Source organism: Callospermophilus lateralis, chromosome 5 (genome assembly GCF_048772815.1).
Source record: "Callospermophilus lateralis isolate mCalLat2 chromosome 5, mCalLat2.hap1, whole genome shotgun sequence".
NCBI classification, from domain to species: domain Eukaryota; kingdom Metazoa; phylum Chordata; class Mammalia; order Rodentia; family Sciuridae; genus Callospermophilus; species Callospermophilus lateralis.
This window is the reverse complement of record NC_135309.1, coordinates 126,648,652-126,670,864: the sequence shown is the minus strand read 5'-3', so window position 1 is coordinate 126,670,864 and position 22,213 is coordinate 126,648,652. Positions and strand designations below refer to the sequence as shown.

General features: G+C 32.0%; 1 non-coding gene across 1 annotated transcript; it reads right to left on the bottom strand.

The window, feature by feature from the left end:
- Nucleotides 1–14,062: 14,062 nt before the first annotated feature.
- Nucleotides 14,063–14,169, bottom strand: LOC143400615 (U6 spliceosomal RNA). The gene has a single exon (XR_013091515.2). It is a non-coding gene; the product is annotated as a U6 spliceosomal RNA (small nuclear RNA).
- Nucleotides 14,170–22,213: the final 8,044 nt, after the last annotated feature.

The window sequence follows — 22,213 nt, the reverse complement described above, 5'->3', positions numbered from 1 at the left end:
AGCACTAGGTTTTGATATAAATAAGAATAACCTCTTTAAATTGAAGCTTTGCATCTTGCTAGTTCTGTATAATTTGGAAAGTGACAAATTTTTTAACTCATGTTTTTCAGCACCCCCAGAATGAGATATATAGGGCTAAAAACTTTAGAACATAAATCACAACTCCACAATTTACATAGTTACTTTTCATATCTCTAACTTATTATCTTTAACTATAAAATGAGGATAAATATCATAACTACTTTACAAGAGCATGTTAAGTATTTATTCACTATATATAGATGTCACAATAGTTCTTTGTACATTCTAAGCCCTGAGTTATAATTTTCTTTTATCATGACTACCTGGGGAGTTTTGAGACTTTTTTACCCACCAGGGATATTAAATGCTATTATCAATGATCACTACCTAAACATGTATATTACCACTGTGCTCCAAATCCTCTTCCTGCTTTTCTGAAGAACTTTAAAGAATAACTCTACATTTGCTTAGAAGATAATTAGTCACCAGTATGATCAATACAATGCAACATAATGCTCTTCATGTATTTTCTTTCCATTTTTTTTTTTTTTTTTTTTAGTACTGAAGATTGAACCCAGGAACACTTAGCCACTGAGCCACATACCAAGCCTGTTTACTTTTTTATTTTGAGACAGGGTCTCGCTAAGTTGTTTAGATCCTTAGTTATTTGCTAAGACTAGCTTTGAACTTGTGATGCTCCTGCCTCAGCCTCCTGAGTCACTGCGATTGCTTACATGAAGTATCAGCAAAGGTACCTGAAAGGTCTTCTTTGATGCCATTGTTATTATAAGACTTCAAATGTCTCTCATTCATTGTTGTTAAGTTTCCTGTTTTTGAATCTGGTTTACAACAGACATGGAACAAAGGAATATCTTGTAATTCTTTGTAGTACGATCTCACCTGGGCCAGCATGTTCTTCATGCCCCAAGACCTGTAAAAATTCTAAAGAAATTAACTTCTGTACTAGTTAGGTTTTTGTTGCTGTTAACTAAATATCATAACAAGAACAACACAGAAGAGAAAAAGTTTAATTTGGGCTCACAAATTCCAAGGTCTCAGTGCATAGGTAGCCAAGTCCTTTACCTGGAATCAAGGTGAAGTGGATCATAGAAGGGCTTGGCTAATTACCTCATGGCAGACAGAAAGCAGAGCGAGAGCAAGAAGAGTCAGGAATAAATATACAACCCCCAATGCAGACCCTCAGTGACTCATTTCCTTAAATTATGCCCTACCTGCCTAGCTATCACATTTAAATTGCTAACTCATCAAATTGATTAATTCACAAATTAGGTTGAAATTTTCATAACCTAACCATTTCATATTCTGCATTAAGATAGGAGTTTTTAGAGGACACCTCACTCTCAAACTATAATAGGTCTTAACTCCCACTCTTTCACAAGTCTCTGCACAGCCAGCAGTCTGAAGGAAGTCAAAGCCCTGGTCATCTTTCAGTGTCCTGGTCACCTTTAAGTATCTTGGTCATCCTTCAGTGTCTCCTCTCACATACTTTACAGCTACAATAACATTGTGCTTAAATAAATGGGTGAAAAATAAAAACTTTATTAATGCTATTTATATGTCCTCTCCAGTAGACCAACAGAATTTATTTATGCCATTTTTATTTAAATTTAGATAAATTAATCAAACTGAACTTGCATATTTGAAATCTCAGAGACTGATTATTTATTTCTGAAGAACCATAAACACTGGTTGCAAAATGCTTCTCCTTTGTTATACAGACAAATTTCTTGCTTACCTTTCATGATAAAAAGATTAGTCTGACACAGCACTCAATTCACTACTATACTCTTGAATTGTAAACTTTTCTGAGCTTTTTATGACTGCTAATAATTTACATAAATAACAAGAGCACTGAAGTGCATACACTGCAGTTCTAGGATAATCAAAGCAGCATTATGTTTAGCTTAGTAAGTAAACATCCTGAATAAAATCCACCAAGAAATAATAAAAATAACAACTCATATTGTGTTTGAGTCTTTTGTGAACCTTAACTTATATAATTCCCAAATCAAAAATAATAATTTTTGAACTCCCAATTCTCAGTGCTGTATATTCTAAAGTTATCTCAATCACTTGCCCAAGCAAAATCACAAGTTGTAAGGAAATTGTTTAAAACATCTAAACTCCTTATCAGTAATCCATTGTTCAAAAAAGAGGCTTTTGTATATGACTTTATTTATCCTTTTATTGTTGCCGTGTTGATTAAACCTTTTTCCATTAGAATATTTTGCTACCTTGAATATGTATGCCTGATATTTTAATAAAACATATGCCAAACAATATTGATATGACATTGTAAGCATGAATAAAAAATAGTCATCTTATTAGTATCTGTACACATTTGAAAGCCATGCGAATTACTTAAATTAGTTGTCTCAAATGGTAAAAATAAAGCTGTTGTTCAAGTAATATAAGTAAATTTTAATGAAAAAAAATGGATATGATACTAAGATGCAAAGATACTTAGGGTATTCATTTGAAATAGAGCAACAGGATTTTTACAAGTCTTGTCAAACCTATCTCTAAGATTGAAAAGCATGCTTCTGAGTGGTGACAGCCAGAAAGACAAAGATTCTGAGGGAGCACTTCTTTCTTCTTAATGTCACCTTCACAATAGTTTCAAAAGTGAAATGAAAAACTATTGCCATTTTCTTCTTTGTTTTTCTCACTGTGCAGTTTGCAATGTACTCTGAGGTCCACTGTCTCATTAAGGAAGTTTTGCAATATTTGTGATAATAGAACACTTTGAACTTGTAGAAAAAAAAAAGCAGCGTTCCTCATGAACGTTGGTATCATTTAAATCCTTAAGTAAAACCTCAGGATAGACATATTCAAAATAAAATCAAAGCTGCAATGTAAAATGAACACTTTGCAAAGATTGTCTTCCAAGATATATTCTAAGTTTCAAAACCTTTAATATTTTGGGGGGCCTGATACATATAATTTAAGACAGCCAACTCTTTATTAAATGTAAACCATAATTTATGCTGACTCATCAAATATTTACTGCTGTTTTTGTTATGTGCTTCATTCTATTTGTGTTAAATGACCTTTACTCTCTACTCTAAAGCAATAAAGGGAATGCTTCCTGTCCTATCGATCAGGAAAGGCCTATTTTCACGCTAATAAATTGAGAAGCTCAGTTTAATAAAATACGTTTTTCTACCAGTAGCTATAGGTGAACTGCAGACTTGACAATGCAGGCAAAGGTCAACCACGGGGACAGAGGTCAGATCTGCAGTAAATCAACTTCCAGGAACAAATCACTGGACACTATAAAAATCAAAAGTGGTTCTTAAGAGACCAACTTGACCCTCCTTAACCAGAAAACAACATCTGACCTGGTAGTGAAATTTATCACAATGTTTCAATTAAAACTTGGCAGGCATACTAGCAACATACTGCTCCTCTACAGTTGAACTTGTTGTAGGAAAAATAAGGAAAGGAGGGAAAAATGGAGATCCTTTTTCATATTTTGCAACAAACATGATCCATACAATAAATTTTCCCAGTCACAGGAACGTTTCTGGAAATGAAGTTCACATGTTCTTGTGGATAAAATGCAACTTAGCACAAACTGTTTCTGTTCAGTTCTTTCAGATAGTTTGTTTTCTCGTGAAATTAATAAATAGCCTATTGATATGATCAGTTAAGCAACAACCTGAATAGTTTTCTATTTTACATAAAAGTAGATATTTGGAATCTGGCAGGCCTCATATGCATTCTAATTTTGTATGCTATTATATTTGTTTTTCAATAATTTTGTATTTATAGTCTAAGTATCAATTTACTGTCCTTCCTACTCTATCAAAAACAAGTATGCCTAAAGTCAAGAGAAAAAAATTAGCTTACACATGCCAGAGCTTTGTGATATATTAATTGTGACCTTAATTTTAATATGATGTACAAGGTTTAAAGGTGAATTTTGCAGCTAAATAATCTGTATTATCTTAGCAGTCCTCATTAAAATAAAAGTACTAGAAATATATGAACAGCTTAACTCAAATGATATCAGATTTTGGACAATAAGGAGTTTTGATAAAGATAAAAAATGTTAAGTTATATAAAAACTGTTCACTACACATTGTGGCTCACGTGTACAATAAGAGAGTCATAGGAAACATGTATGTTGCCTTACCTTCTGCTGACAGTTAGCTTTGTGATCTGTGGAAGGCAAGTCCTTTCGAGTTTTCTCAGTTTTAGTCAAGATGGCAGGAATTGATAATATTTAAGATTTCTTTTAGCTCTAAATAATCTGTGAGTGTATCTATAAAATTATAATGCAACCTCAGATGCAGAATAAGGTGAAAGCTTAAAATTTTCTGAACTGGCAATATATAAATTTATAGACTTTGATAATACCTTAGATAAAAGTCACAGTACATAAGTTGCTTAATCTATGAAGAAAACTTATAAAATCAAGTACTCATTGAGGCTATTACAGCTAATTGAAAGAAAACATGAGCGAAGTAAGATATACTTACAACATCTTTATGATCACAGAGATGTAATGCTTATTTATATATTAATAATTATTTTATCTATTTAATGGTAACAATTACATTAAAATATATAAGTATAGCCTGTATCATTTAGTTAATTATAACAAATTTCAGTGTTTGTGTTAACATTTTAATTTTTAATCAAATTGGGATTTATCAATACTAATGTTATCACCACAGACTTAAGAGTAAAGAACTGAGATCGAATTAGTATACATGAGGGAAAACCAAAAAGCAATTGAATATAACAAAGAAAAGGAATGTGAGAAATCAAATAGAGAAAAGTGGTGGGAGAAATAAAAGCAGCATGTGACACTCTGTAAGACATTATTATAACTAGAAAAAACTTGCAAGGTAATGTTCCCTTGAAAACTGTGATTTCATCACAGTGAAACATCATCTGTTATTGCATAATGTTCTGTATTTGAATTTTGAATCTGTTCTTAATTTCTAACTATTTTTTTGCATAACAGAAGCTGATTCACAGTAAGAGAGAGATGTGCAACATTGAGGGATCCTGGAACTTCCGAAGGACTGGGAAAATATGTTTTCAAGGTGAACAAAGTAGGGAGTATAGAACCTAATATTTCTTTTTTAAATTTTATTTTGAGATTCTAGTGGCACCCCCTTCTCCACAGAAAATCTTAATTACGCATCTCCAGAAATCTTTACCATAATTGATCTGAGGACTATCAGCTAAAGGATCTCTACAAAAGAGTTCAATGTAGTTAAGCTTTCTATTTCCTGTTGCTCTATCTTTTTATAAATTTGATTTTATTATTTTTTTAAGTACACGACATCAGTGGAATGCATTATAATCCTTGTTACACATATAGAGTACAATTTTTCATATCTCTGTATATAAAGTATGTTCACATCAATTTATGAGATTATACATGTACTTTTTTGCATTATAATTCTTAATACACATATATACCACAATTTTTCATATCTATGTTAGTATATAAGGTATGTTGACACCCAATTCAAGTCTTCTTACATATACTTTGTATAATGATGACCATCACATTCCACCTTTCTATCTGTACAAAGAGAAATAAGTCTCTGATTTGTGAGGAAACAGGACACTTTGACAAAGTTAAAATGTCCTTTGCAAATGTTGCATCAAAACTTTATTGTGATTTCAAAGTACTCCAATATTGAAAATAGAATATTAAACTAACCATTTATGACTTACATGTTAATGAATAAGTATTGTTGCATTTCCCATTCAAAATATTTCCAGTCAATACATTTCTGAAAGAATTCTCTTGGGGTGAGGCAGCTATTAGAATTTCCAACTAAGAACTCACTTCTTAAGAATCTTTCCCAGGAAGCATAACTGCTGGCCAGCCTTCAACTCTCACCTCTTTTGATGAATTGGGGTTGTCAACTGAGGCCACCCATAACTTGTGTTGTACCCACCCAGTGACTGAGCAGAGCAGGAAGTACTAGAGCTTGGTCATCTCTGCTTGAACTGAGACTCTTCTCATAGGCAAACTGCTTGGAGACTCCTCATCTGCCTGGCTGGTACGTTCTTAGATCTGTGCTGTGGTCTGGGACTTTTGGCTTTTCCTACCTGATCATTCCTCCTATCTCTCTTCTCAAAAGGATAAGACTGGCACAGGGTCTGAGGAGTCTCCCCACCTATTCTTGTTCCTTCCCTTTGCATTTACACTGGCAATTCTCCGAACTTATCACTTTCATGTCCACCCTGGTCTTGGCTTCTACTGCTCAGAGGACACTTGACATATTGGATTCTTTTTCTCTTGAATTCTTTTTTTTTTTTTTTTTTAAGAGTGGGTGTGGGGGTGATGCCACAAATTGAACCCAGGGGCACTTAAACACCATGCCACATCCCTAGCCTCCCTCTCTTTTAAGTATTTGATTCGAGACGGGGTCTAGCTAAGTTATTCAGGGCCTCAGCAAGTTTCTTAGGCTGGACTTGAACGTGCAATCCTCTGCCTCAGCCTCCCAAACTGCTGGGATTACAGGCATGTACCACTGAGCCCAGCAAGTTCTTAGATTCTTTTAATTTCTTATGGGCATTTGTTAAACTTATAAAATTATTTTTCATTGGGAAGATGAATGGTTTTTCTATTTTTATGGCATTTATACTCCAGTTTCTGGGATTTCTTCTGGTATTTAACATAATATAAATGAAAACATAATTTATTTATTCACAAGTGAACTAAAAGCTTATATTTATCTTTGCTTCTCTAACTCAAATTGAATCAGGAGCATAAATCTTAATTACTGAGAATCACATAAATATGTTTTATAAATTTTTGAAAATATAGTTTCAAATTTTGGAACTATATTTTAGTAACATTTAGTAACATAGGAACTAAGAAGTTGATTTAAACATTATATGTTGTATACATGTATCTAATCATTACCTTGTACCCCATAAATACACATAATATTTATGTTTTTATGTATTATTTAAGAATAAATTTAAAAAGAAACAGGCTCAAAGATCAAATTAATTTCCCAAGCTCATAGACATACTTTTTGACAGAACTAGGGTTAGTAGTTCTGTATTTTGACTCATTCATTGTGTTAGATAAAAATGTTCTAAAGACTGTTTTCTATATAATATCCTATGGGGCAGTCAGGAGCACACCTGTAATATTAGCAGCTGTCTGAGACAGGAGGATTGCTAGTTCAAAGCCAGCCTCATCAAGTTATCGAGGCCCTAAACAACTCAGTAAGACCCGATCTCTAAATAAAATACAAAAAAGGGCTGGGGATGTGGCTCAGTGGTTAAATGCTCCTGAGTTCCACCCCTAGTACAAAAAAAAAAAAAAAAAAAAAAAAAGAGAGAGAAAGAAAGAAAGAAAGAGAGAGGGGGTTGTGGCTCAGTGGTAGAGCGCTTCCCTAGCACGTGCAAGGCCCTGGGTTCAATCCTCAGCACCACATAAAAAAAACAAATTAAATAAAGGTATTGTATCTAACTACAACTAAAAAATAAATATTAAAAAAAATCCTAAAGTAGATGTTTTCTTATAATGTTGAGAAAGGCTAAGAAAGGCTGATGCTATCTTTGCCTTCCTGGGACTTACCTTCCACCATAGAAGATAAATATTAAAAAAAAAAAAAAATTGCAAGTCCTGAGTAATATATAGGATAGGTACTAAACGATTTGAAAATTAGTAAAAGAGGATTCTAATCAATTCAGAGGGATTAAGAAAGACTGTTGTTTGACTATAAGTACTTATTTTAATTTAAAGGACAAAAATTGATTTTCTTATCCTATGTCAAGTAGTGGTTTGTGCTAAAGTAGTAGTAGTGTATTTCACACCATTATTTCCAGTTCTTACTATCAATTCTTACTTAAAATTCCCTTTACATCTGATATCTATGATTGTACTATGCAAGGAGTCTTCCCTTTGAATAAGATTGGCAATATTTCAGTTACAGTATTATTAACCAAGCAAACACTTTTTTCTAAGTGCCACTGGTTTTCAACAGATTCATTTTTGAAGCAATAGGGATCATTTTCACATAGGGTCTGTTTTTATTTTGCATAAAAATTAACATTAAAAGAAGATTAAAATAATAGTATTATCTAGGTGGTAATATCCAGGGTATAAGTTGAGAAATTATTAATTAAAAAACAAACTCTTTTGATAAAGGTATAGTAGTTTTCATTGGTGTAATAACATGTTACCACAAATGTAGTGACTTATACCTTTATTATTTTACACTGCTTTATATCAGAAATCCAACATAGATTTCACTAAACTAAGATCAAGGTATTTTCAGGGCTACCTTTCTCTCTGAAAATTCTAGAGGAGAAACTATTTCCTTGCCATTCCCAAAATTTTCCTCATTTTTTACCTCATGGCTTCCTTCACAGTTTCAAAGAGTAATGCTGCATCTCTCTGACCCATCCTCCATAGCCACATCTTTCTCTGAGTACAGCTGGGAAAGGTTCTTCCCTTTTAGGGATTTAAATCTCTGATTCAATTACAGTAGCAGCATCCTTAAAAAGTAGAGCAATATATTGTCATGTTGTATGGATTAGGATGTGCATGGCTTTGGGCAGTAATAGAGAAGGTGGGCATTATTCTGTCTGTCTCAGGTTACATATTCTGCTTAGCTTTTTATGTACAGCTATTTGATTGAAAATTAAAATGTAACTCGAAAACAGAGAAAAGTAGATTAATATTGGTATACTACAAGTATTTAAAATATTCCTTTTAAAAAGAAATTGTAGGGCCTGGGGCTATAGCTCAGTAGTGGAGCACTTGCCTGGCATGTGTGAGGCACTGGGTTAGATTCTCAGCACCACATACAAATAACTAAAATAAAGGAATTGTGTTCATCTACAATTAAAAAAAATTTTAAAAAGAAACATTACTCAAAATATACAAAATCTATTTAGATCTCAGAGGATAAACCTTCAATAGGTTTCACTGGAAATTGCTAGTTTACTATGTTTAAAGTGGCTTTGTGATGATTCAAAACTTATAACAATAGCTGAACTATCTTGGTAGTAGAAATAGAAATAATGATGGCAACTGTGTCCCATGGTCTTGTGTATGTTACAAATCTATAAAGGCTTCAAATATAAATTAACAATACAATTCTTAATCAGATTGTCAAGTACTCTGAACTAGAACCATTAATAATGGGCTAGCCCTACTTTGAAAACTGTCAAGATTGACAACCTTCAGTAGTAAGACATTTTCCTTTTGTTTGTTATCACTTCATAACAATACAATGCAGATAAAATAAATTCAATAAACATGGACACAATATTGCAGATTCTCTGGTGTCTTCTTGCTCTTCATGGAGCAGAGTTTGAGGTTAAGTGCTCAGTGTCACCTCCAATGACATAAAGAGTTCTCTAGGTCAAAAAGAAAAGATCCTTGTCCTTTTGCACCTTTAGGTTGGGAAAAGACCAATGTCAGTACTCAAAGGGGTTTCTACTAACTTGTAAGATAATGTCTTCTTATGTCACTCTTAGGTCTTTACATCTTTGATTTTTTTACTTTACCTATAAAGGGTGACATGACTTATCATAGTTTTAGATTAATTTTTTTTTGATATTTAGTATAACTTTTGCTACCTAGAAGGCACAATTCAACTTTAAAGTGTTTTAATGTTTTTGATACATCTTTCTAAGCTGGGAATAGTAACTCTGTCTCCCATTCTTTTTTTCAAAAGGAACAACTTCCAATTTGTGGATATTCAACAAAAAGAAGTATTACCATATATTCATCTATGGTAGAGCCTTGTTTCTCCAGGAAGTGGAAACATCACAATATCTCCTGCTGTGTGCTCAACAACATGTTGCACAGGTCACTGTGAGATCAGTTTGCCAAATGGTTTGGCTGCAATGTGAAAATGCTATTGTTACCATCACTGAGTAAGTTCAGGGTTGACCTGGAGAGTCACAGATGAACCCTAGTTTGAGGTCAAGTTTTGAGAAGGAGATTAAGTTAGAAATATTGTAAAGATACTCCCAGAATTTCAAATGTCTTCCTAGTTTGGAACATAAATTAAACAGTAAAAATATCAATTATTCTATAGTAATAATCAATTAAAACATATCACAACAAAGATCAGAAAACTGCAGATTTCGGCAGGAAAAATGTGTAGCCCAACAATTTTAGCAAATAAATCATTTCCGTGTGAAAAATTACAAATATATTTGTGCCGCAGTCTCTGGCTGGGCACAAATCACGAGTCTCCACACAGCTTGTAGATTCAAACAGCAATTCTTTATTCCCGAACTCACACCGGCCGTCTACAAACACGTTCTGGGGGAATCCACGTTCTCTGCCCAAATCCACTACTCCTGGGCAAATCCACTACTCCTGGGCTTCTGTCTCCCAAAATATACTGTCTGACCCTAAGAACTCAAGAGGAACTCAGGCAGCAGGATACGCCCTATTCTAAAAGGGGAACACCCTAATCTCCTATTATGCTAAACCATCCTATTCTAAAGGGGGAACACCCTAATCTCCTATTATGCTAAACCAGGGACACCCTAAACACGGATCCGCCCTGGTCCTTGAGCAAGGTCACCTTTCAGAAGTCCTTCCACTAGACAGCATGGGAGTAAGCTGGCAAGGAATTTGTCATACCTACTTGGCTGATGGCTCCCAGCAATTCCAATAGAGAAAAAACATACAATTTGCATACTTTTCCTAAAACAATCTAGCAATACAATATTAAAAGCAAAAGAAAAAAAAGTATTCGGGTGGAAAATCCTGAGAGCACAGTAAAAATACAAAAAAAATTTAGAGCTCTCTCAGCTATTATGAGATCAAGTAGTAAAACTAAATAAACTGATAATAAATTAAATTAAATTAATTAACATACTACTATAGTTTTCAGATACTGGGCAACAAAAGAATGAGAATATGATTTCCAAAGAGTTGAATGTCTTTAAGCAGAAAGCAAAACTTTTCTAATATTACTCGTTATCCCTTTACAGAAATTGAACATGTAATAAGCCACAAAGAAAATCAAATACCACAATTTACAAAATACTTATTTGGGAATTATATATGTTACATAATATATATATATAATATCTAATTTAAATTTCCAATAATTGTCATTTGAGAAACTAAAAGACTAATTCTCTTTAAATGAAAGAATGTATAAAGTATATTATAAAGAAAAATAATCATATGTATGCAAATAGTTTCACAGATTTACTATCAGTTTCCTATGAAATGTAAAAAAAGGCAAGAATAATCACAAAGATTTCAACAAAAGTTACTTAAAAACAGCATTCACTTCTAGGTATTAAGATGTATTATATAACAAAAATAATTAACATACTACTATGAACAAAGAAAATGACAAGATAGCCAGAACAATAGAACAAACAAAATGAAAAGCTCAGCAACACACCAATAGATATACAAGTATTTTATAAATAAAAAGCAATACCACATAAAAGTAGTGATATTATGTTTAACATCATGTTCCCTGTTAATAGAAACTGAGGAGTTTTTTGAGGGGGAGAATAGATTGGCTACAAATTAAATGAATCTGACAAACAAAAAAACCTTTAAAAACATGTGGGTGAATGTTTATATAATTTCACAATCTGATCAATTGTTTTTCAAAAGCAGACAAATCATAAAGGTACACAAGAAATTACTGATAGTTTAATATTTCAAAAATGAAGAACTCTTAGAAAGGAATTGCACAAGAAAAACCCAGAGAAAAGTCAGTAAATGAAACAAACATACAGGTGTGAAACTTAAAGCCATTTGAATAGTTAAACTATAAATATTCAAGTGTTTTTTTTGAAAAATTCTTTATCAAATATGAGATATTACTTTTTATCCGTTCAAAAGATGATGTTTAATAGTTGATATTTTAAGAAACTCTAATTTGCTAATAGGTTTAAATCTTAGTTTTACTCTGTTGATTTGATGACATTGATTAAGTTGTATTAATTCTCCATTTATTTGTTTCTCATCTAGAATATTAAGAATATTGTTATACCACTACTCCACAGGTTTGTTGTAAAGGTTAAATAAGCTTGTACCTGTGAAACATTTGGTACAATGCATGACACATGAGATGCACTCATAATTACTAGGTTAAACCTAAATGTCTCTCTATAGAAGATGTATTATATACAGCAATTTATAGGAGAATCATATACAAATTAAAAAATTGTTTTGGCATGGATAAAATTTTCACTATCTTGGCAAGTTACAAATGTTTAGAATACATGTTAACTTTTGTTTTGAACTATGATAGTAACATGGGTCTAGCTTTTCTACAAAGAATATAAAACTGATTAAATGTGTTAGGTATCAGTTTTCAGATACTGGGCAACAAAAGAATGAGAATATGATTTGCAAAGAGTTATATAATAAATAGTTATCATTTAATCCTATGATCACTCAGATAATCTAATGGTCAATTTCCTGACTATATTACAACAAAATACAACCCAAACAGAGCCAAATTAAGTTTCGAGTAGCTTAAAGGACTGGGTACAAATTGGGCTGGTAGCGATTTGTGCAGACAGAAGAGCATCAGAATTTGTAAAGTTTTCTGTGAGTCCTTAGACAAAAGCTTGGCGAAACCACCTAAAGCTTAATAAAAAGTGATTGTTATTGACGTGGGGACAGACTAGTATAGAGGAAACACAGGCTAACAATGCAGGGAAATTTAATGGTCAAGCAAACAAAGAGTCTTGAGACTTTGTTAACAGGTTAAAACTCTGAAAAAATCTGAAAATCTAGCTTTGACACCAGAAAGTCTATGGGCTATCAGTTAGACAATCTCCTTAGGAACTACTCCACCCTTTCAAACAAAGTCTAAAATTAAATCCTGAAAAGATCTTCAGGGGAGATAGATTTGGGAGGACAGCTTCCTCCAATTAAGAGACTTGAGAAAATTTAGATTTTCAGTCCTCCCCTAAATAAGCATAAAGCTGAGTCTATCACAAGTTAAAGATAATCAGCCAGTTGTAGAAATGAAGCAAAAATACTCCACAGAAATACAGTAGAACAAGAATCCCTCCACATGTCATCAATAAAATATTCAATAGGCCAAGAAAAATATGACCTAGACTCAGGAAACAAAACTCTATACTAATATTCAATAGCAATCAACACTGAGATGAATCTGATGTTGGATTTAGCAGGAAAAGTTTTAAAAGAAGCTACTACAAGTAAGTTTACAAAGGTAAACAAAAAAAAATTCAAATAATTAAAGGAAAATACAGTCTTAGGAGCGAGATGGAAAATATCAGCAAATACATGTAAACTACAAAACAAGACTTGAAGGAAATTACAGAATTGAAAACAGCAACAACAGAAAGGAAATCAAATTTATTGAAAGTGCTTAAAATGAGATTAGAGCCAGCACAGTGGTGCACACCTGTCATCCCAGCAGCTCAGGAGACTTCGACAGGAGGAGCAGGTATTCAAAGCTAGCCTCAGCAATTTATCAAGGCCCAAAGCATCCCTGTGGTAATTCCCTGTAAACTCTGTCGCCACCGCCCCCCTCAAAAAAAAGAGAGACAGAGACAGAGACAGAGACAGACACAGAGACAGACACAGAGACAGAGACGGAGTTAGAGTAGTCATTAAACTTTTCAAAAGAAAAGAAATACTCCAATGAAACAAACAGGAAAAGTAGATTGAAAAAAAAAAAAGACAATTGTGGTACAAAAAGAGATATTTGAAACAAATGTTTAAGAGTCTCAGCAAGTGAAAGAAAGACATTTTTATTTATTTTTTAATTAATTATTTTTTATTTATATATGACAGCAGAATGCATTACAATTCTTATTACACATATAGAGCACAATTTTTCATATCTCTGGTTGTATACATAGTATATTCACACCAATTCGTGTCTTCATACCTGTACTTTGGATAATAATGATCATCACAATACACCATCATTAATAACCCCATGCCCCCTCCCTTCCCCTCCAACCCCTCTGCCCTATCTAGAGTTCCTCTATTCTGCCCATGCTCCCCTCCCTATCCCACTATGAATCAGCCTCCTTATATCAAAGAAAAAATATGGAATGCTTCACAAATTTGCATGTCATCCTTGTGTAGGGGCCATGCTAATCTTCTCTGTATCATTCCAATTTTAGTATATGTGCTGCTGAAATGAGCACAGTTTCTTGTGTTGATGCTTCATTATCCCTTACTATACCTACACCTTTGTAAATAAATCAGAAAGACATTTTTAAGGGAACAAATGCTGAAAGAGAATATGTTGTCATGAGGGCAATATTGTAAGAAATTTAAAAGATTTTCTTGATAAGGAAGATAAATTAATTCAGAAGGAAGAATTAGATCTACAGAAAGGAAAGAGGTATGAGGAATGAGGAATAAGGGGTAAATATAAAAAATTTTTAAAATATAATAATTTTCTTAAAGTACAATTGATCAAGTAGAAATGGGATATTATAAGGTGAGATTTGGGGCATTTAAAAGAATAAAAACAATGTTATGATAAAAATGCAAAAATGGGAACATGTAAATAGAATAATACTGTTGAGGTATTAAGAATTGGGAAGCATGTAGAAACAGTGAGAAGTATCAGAGAAAAGTGTGAGGGCAGAAAAAAGCTTACTCTATGTAGACTTCAGAAAGGGAGAGATAGATAGATAGAGAGATAGAGAGATAGATACAATCTATCAATCATTTTTTAAAGATGAATGATATCTTCTTACATATTCCTAAAATAGATAAGTTATATTCTCTGTTTGCCCTTTGGTTAATCTTGCTAGAATATTTCTCAACTTTACTAATGTTTTCAAAAGCCAATTTTTGCTTTGTTAATTTTACTTGTTTTCTATTTTGTTGTTTTCTGCTCATAAAAATTAGTTCCTTCTATGTAGCATTTAATTTAATCTTCTTTGTGATTGTACTACTTTTTCTTGCTTTGTATTTTAGCTGAACAATTATTTTGTTTCTATTTTTACTATATCACTTTTTCTTTCATTCTTAACTATACCAGGCACAAAAAAGTAATGAGGAAATATTACAAACAGTTTTTCACAAAGATTAAAGGGTCAAAATCCTTGGGAAACTCTATCCAAATCTGACTGAAGAAAAAATATAGGAAATTTAACTAATCCTATATTAATAAAACAAAAATCTTCCCATGAATAAATTCTAAGCTAAGCTGACTTCATCATGAAATTCCATCAAGCCAGAAGAAAAGTTTACCCAATTTTTGTTTTTAAATAAAGGATTAGAAAACCTTCAAAAGTCATTTTATGATTCTACCATATCCTTAATACCAAATTCTGACAAAGTCATTAAAGGAAAAGAAAAGTAAATATTACCATCCCTAATGAACCTGGAAACAAGTGCTCAATAAAATACTAGAAAATGGAGCTCAATAATAGATAGCAAAGAATAATGAATGATAAGCAAATAAGGCTTATTTTGTAAAACTCTGTTTAACCTTTAAAAAGCAATAAACAGTTTAACACATTTACACAATAAATTTGAAAATACATGCATTCATTTTCAATAGATGCAGAGAGCTTATTTTAAAAATTGAATATCCATTCGAGGAAATGACTTTCAACACATCAGAAAGCTCTGGAAATTTATCAAGCTAAAAATAGAAATCTATGAAAACCACAATATTAACATTGCTTAAGTTCTCAAGCTTGTCCCATAAAATTAGGAACAAGATACCACTGTTTGCTCTCACCTTTTCATTAGATATTATACTGTAGATTAAAAATATTTCAATAAGGAAAAACTGAAGTAAAATGATAAATGTTGGAAAGTAGCATTGAATCTGCACCTATTTGTAGGTAAGATGATTGCCTATGTGGAAAAACTTAAGGATTCCATTAAAAATTAAGATTAATACAAGTAACAAAGTCACAGACTAAAGTCTCAATATACAGCCGTCAGTTGTATTTCATCTAGCAAATACAATTAGAAAATTAAATTTAAAATTATGAGCCTTGAAGTAATAAAATAAACAGGAAGTAATATACAAGATACAAGTGAACATTTATACCAAAAAGTAGAAAATATTGCTAAAATAAGTAAAGAAGATATAAGTCTTAAATTGTTGTACATTTTATATTCATAGAAATGTGGAAAAATATGAAAAAGACCCCATATTTTAAAAATATACATTTCCTGGAAGTTGCCAAGTAAAATGCAAGCAATATTAACTAAATCTCATGATTTGTAAAAATTTCTAAATTGCCATTATGATTCTAAAATGTATATAGACATTTAAAAACCCAAAATAATCAACTATTAGAAGAAACATAGATCAATAGGATAGACTAAAGAATTCAGGAATAGAACAGCAATATATTGCTAATTAATTTTTTACAATGTAGCAAATTTATATCAATAAAGAAAGAATAGTTTTCTCCACAAATTATGCTGGAAAAACTAGATATTAGCATGGAGAAGAATTTACCTTAACCTCTCCCTCATACCATATCCAAAGGCAATTGTTTGGAAGTTAATCACACAATATAAAATAGAAAACACAAGATTTATAAGAAGAAAATGTAGGGGGAAATATGTGTAACATTTCTCAGAGAAAATAGAAAGAATTATAAAAAAGATCAAATTTTTATCATCAAATTTTAAATCCTTTTACTTGTCAATAGACATTATTCAAAAACTGAAAAAAGGAAGTCACAAATTGAAATAGATACATATTAGCATGTCTAATTTACATGCATAATTTAGCAAAACATTTTCTTCTAGAGTATATATGCAAGGTGCCTACCAATTAATAAAATACACAAAGCAATGCAATAAAACCTGAAAAAATGCTTCACAAAATACAATAATGTCCAATAAATACATGAAAAATACTCAATCTCATTAGTTATGAGAAAGTTTCAAATTGACAATATAGATTACTAGAATAGATAAAATTTAAAGAATGAAAATTGCCGAGTCTTGTACAATGAAAATATTCTTCAATAAGTGATAAAATAAACTATTATCATCTATTCCATATACTTATATAATAGAAGGCAACTTAACAAAAAAGTTTAAACTATTAAAACACACATCAACATAGATTAAATGTTAAATTAAATTATTTAATTAAATTGTCATACTAAATGTAGAAAACAGACATAGAAGAATATATATTGTATGATTCCTTTTATTGAAGGCAAATTCATATTGTAGTGATAGAAATCAGTGGTTATTTTGAGTGAAAGGTGGGGGAGGGGAACAAAGTGACAAGAAGGAGTTTCTGGGTTTATGGAAACATTTCCTATTTTGATTGGGATGATGGTATATGAAGGTATACAATTTTCAATAATCATTAAACTAATTAAAATGGTACACTTTTTGTAAGTGATACCTGTGTACATTTTGAATACATATGTTTTGATCCTGTTTTTGTAAGAATATAAAATTAGATATAGAATTATTTCACTAAAATATGAGTACTGACTATAGTTTACAGAGGTAGTATGGATAATTTTGGTTTTGCTAGCTTTAGGGGAGGAAATTTTTCTCGTTCTCTCTTTTCAATCTATCAGTTAATTTTAGTTAAAATAAGTTACCTATAAATTTAATACAGAATACATTAACATATTTTAAAAGAATTTATAGCAAATTTAGCTAAGTATGGAATGAAAATATAGTTAGTTTGCTTTGTAAACTGCATAATTTGAGGAAAGATTTGTTTAGAAAATTTGGAGTTTCTTTTTCTTTTCTTTTTTTCCTTTCTTTCTTTTTAAACCATGGATTAAAACCGAGGGGTGCTTAAACACTGAGCCACATCCCCAGCCCTTTTTTCTTTTTATTTTTTTATTTTGAGACAGGGTTCTCACTAAGTTTCTTAGGCCTTTGCTAAACTGCTGAGGCTGGCTTCAAACTCACCATTCTCCTGCCTCAGCCTCCCGAGCTGCTAGGATTACGGATCTGTGCCACCACACCTGGCTGAAATTTAAAATTTGTGAAAATACCAATTGGGGTTTTGCTGAATTGGACTGATAAAATAATATGAAAAAAATATTAAATAAACAAATAGCAATGTTTGATGATTGATTGACTTTTAAATATTGAAAATGGAAAGCAATTTTAAATAATTTGTGATTTGTTAGTATGAGTACTATAAGAATGAGAATGTCATATGGACAATAGGAAAAGTAGACTGATTTTATGTCCAGGTGTGTGGGTTCTGATTATAGGCAACCAGACTGAGGGTTATAGTAAAATATAATTAGATTAAATCTAGGGGATCTAGCACTGAGCTACATCCTCAGTTCTTTTTATTGTATTTTATTTTTATTTTGAGACAGTATCTTCCTTAATTGTCCAGGCTGGCCTCAAAATTCAAATTTTAATCCTCCCACCTCAACCTCCAGAGTAGCTTTGATTACAGACATGCATCACAGTATTCTGCTACATGTATGTTCTTCCTAAAAACTTATTTAAGCAATTTGAACTAGAGTACAAAAAAAAAAAAAAAAAAAAAAAAAAAACAAACAAACAAAAAAAAACTATGCTCTGATAGCATGAAGTCCAAAATGAGATTAGGAGACATACTAGCTTGCTTATGGTCATTAAATTGTGAATTTAGGTTTATAGTGATATTCTTTTTCATAAAAAACTTTTACAATATAAGATTCATGAGGACAGGACTTTGGGTTATTACCCAGCACATAGAGGGATACTTGGAGTGTAAGCATACCATTACTATGTATTAAGTGAATGAGTACAACTCTAGTGAATAGATCAAATAGCTCACTGAAACACCACACAATTTAAATATTTTAATTATGCTGTTAAAGCAACACTAAATTACATTGATTTTATTACAGTAAAATCTGTAATACACTGGACAATATTATTTGTAGTGGAAGAATAATTGGCCTTAAGAAATAAGAGCATGTGGAGAACTTGATGCTACTCTAGTAACCTAACCCTCTGTATTATTCCTGCACTGTCCACTTTCCCCATTTTAACCTAATCCTTAGAGGACTAAGGGAGGATAGAAGTTATAGGGATTAAAGGCTAGATAGCAATCATTTTCCCAGTTGGAAGCAGAGTTAGAGTTGGCTTCCCCTCCCATTTCTATACAGCATTACTTTTATTCCATATTTAAAAAGTAAATCTGTCTTTACATGTCAGATCAAACATGTAGTGTTTGTGGAAATAAATCTCTAAAAAATTAAATGATTCTTCATAGAACGTGGGAGGGTTTTAAAATCTTCAATTACTCTATTACATCTCTCAATGTCAGATTTCCAGAAGGCATTTGTTCAATTTTCAACATGTACACAGCATCAACACAGTATCAAAGAGTGTCTGTGTCACAGCTGGTATCCCAATGGAGCTATTAATTTCTTTTGAAATCATGTTCCCTTTGTGATATAAGTAGATTATAAATAAATGTATTAGAATAAATGATTTTCATGATTTTAATATTCTCCTTATTTCATAAGGACCATGATCAAACATGTTCTTATTTGATAAACCAGTAAGACAGATGATTTTTAATTCTTTTTAAAGCCAAATCTAAGAAGTATTTTAAAATCATGAACACCCACTTCAGAATTGATACTGCATAAGGTTACTCTAATTTTCATGTGAAGTCCAAGTGTTGTAACAATTATGGCTCATTATGTTGTCAAAGAGAGACCTGTATTCAGTAACTATTTCCAACTCAAGACAGACTGTGTTATTGCCAACAGGCTTTTCAATAACCTGTGACAATCCAGGCTGCAGAGGTTAGAATTTAGCCACGGCACTGTCATCATTTTGTCTCAGTTCCTAAATTATCCAGCTTTTTTGTAGAGATCACAGATAAATCCCTTGTTCTTGCTCATTCTTGAAGAGTTCTTCCTCTCAGTTCTCAGCATAATAAACATGATTTTCTAATGATTATATTCTTCATATTACAGCTTTCATCTAGCCCAGTGTATAAAGGCAGGGAAAAGAGGAAGGGGAAGCCAATCCAAATGGAAGACGTTGCTTTTAGCTCAGCTTCTGTAGAGGGAGGAATGTCTTTCATTTAAAGTATTTCACTCGTCTCTTTAGCTGTGTACCCTGTCCTTTTACAGTCATCTTAGATGCCCTCACCCATGCAGGGTAACTCTGGAGGCTGCTTCTCTTGGAGATCATGGTGAGGCAAACATTAGAGAGCATTTACATCTTAATCACCCATTCCTATGTTTCTGATAAAAACATAATAAACATTCTATTTTAGAAATACAAATAAAGTGGTGAATGATAAACAGTATTTTGGATCAGACATGCAAGTATTTAAATGTAAGATTGCAAATTAAGCTTAAGGTTAAATTACTGTATTTAAAACTGAATTGCTTTTCTTCAATTTGAAAATGAAATGCTGTAAAAGTTTAAGGAAAGAATTTAAGGGCATGTAAAGAAGTTTTTAAAAAAACGATCAAAATGTGTTTAATTATTTGGATTACACATAGTGCGTACAAAGGGCACTCAAAGAAGAAAGAAAAGGATGAGTGTTTCCCTTCATTAACACCTGCTGTCTTATATAAATATTTTATGTTTTGGTGTCTAAAGAGGTCTCTTGTGTTGGCTTAATTGAGATGTGATAAAATGTATAAAAAGATAACTGCAGTCCTTCAAATAAAATAAACCACAAAATCACCATCCTTATCATTAGAACTATAATCACATTTGACATATAACAATAATTATGACAGTGATGATGTTAATGAAGGAGGAGGACTAGATGGAGAAGTAGCAGCTGCAATGTGAGCGTTATTTTATATCTTGATAACATCATCTTTGTTATGAGCTCTTCAGTAAAAATTTAGGAAGAGATACACTTTTTACTGAAATTTATCTTGTGTGAACAGACACTGCCACTGTTATATAAGTATATGCATACATATGCACATATATCTAGTATATATACACATATACATATATGGGTTTGTATATATACACATATATAAACACATATATGTATATAAACACATGCACTCATAGATGGATGTGTCTAAACCATCTAGACTTAGGCTTAAAAAGAGTGCTCTTTTTAAAAATGAGCAAAATTGAATTTGGAGATGAAAGAGAATAAAGTTTGCTTCATTGAATACTATAGGCACAAATGAAGAATTAGAAAATGTGCATCCTAAATTTTCTGATGGCAATCTGACACTCTAGTCACATAGAATTTGCTTTTTCTTTGCTTCAGGAATTCCCATTGTTGACTACTCTTCAAAATGAGGATGAATGTTGGGGTAATTAAGGTTAATTTACTGGCTCATAAACTTTAGTACATTTGAGGATATGTAAGGTTCTGACTAGGACAATAACCAACTCAGAAATTATTCCAGGCAAAAAGCACTTTGCACAGTTGTAAGCTGCTGTGATAAATAAGATCAATAAAATAACACTCTCATATATATATAACACATTAAAACTACATATATTTTAGCTTCATATGCTTATTTACATTATGTTGCACCATAAACGTCTAAATATAGTCATACTGTGTTTTTACTTCAAACATTCCAGGAGAACTAAACACTTTGCATAAAAAAACCTTCTATCTGTTATCTAACTTTCAATATTCATGATTCCCACTCATGGCATAAGGTTTTGATCTATATTATACATTGTTATGCTTAGGAAAGATGTCATTTATCAATCATTCATATTGCACATGAATCATTTCATCATGTTTTGTCTTGGAGAGCCCATATATAAGGAGAAAGGAGAGTCAGGATGAACCCTTGTGCTGAATTCTATTAGATTTGCGAATCCACTATGTGGGGAACAGGGGGACTGGAAACTCAATTTCTTGAAGTTTTCACTGTTTATCAGTCCAAATTGCAAAGCAAGGAAGGATACCTATTTACTCTTTAAACTCCACAGACCTGCATTATGTTCTGAAACATGTGCATGCTTTTGATAATATGTGGTTGGCAGTTTTGATGCCTTTCTGTGACATTTTTCTCTGTTTGGCTGAGAAAGATATCATTATCATCAATGCTTGTTCCTACCCTCAATTCTTATCCCCATTCTAGGAAGCTTGATGAAGTAAAAAGATCTCAATCTTTTCTTAACTCTGATTCTTTAAGCATAGTACAAATGAGTGAAAGCCCAATGTCTTGCAATGGTGTTTGGTTTATAGAGTTATTTATTTATTTATTTATTTAATTCATTTGCCAGATAATGGAGGAACAACTAGTAGAGATGAGGTCAAAT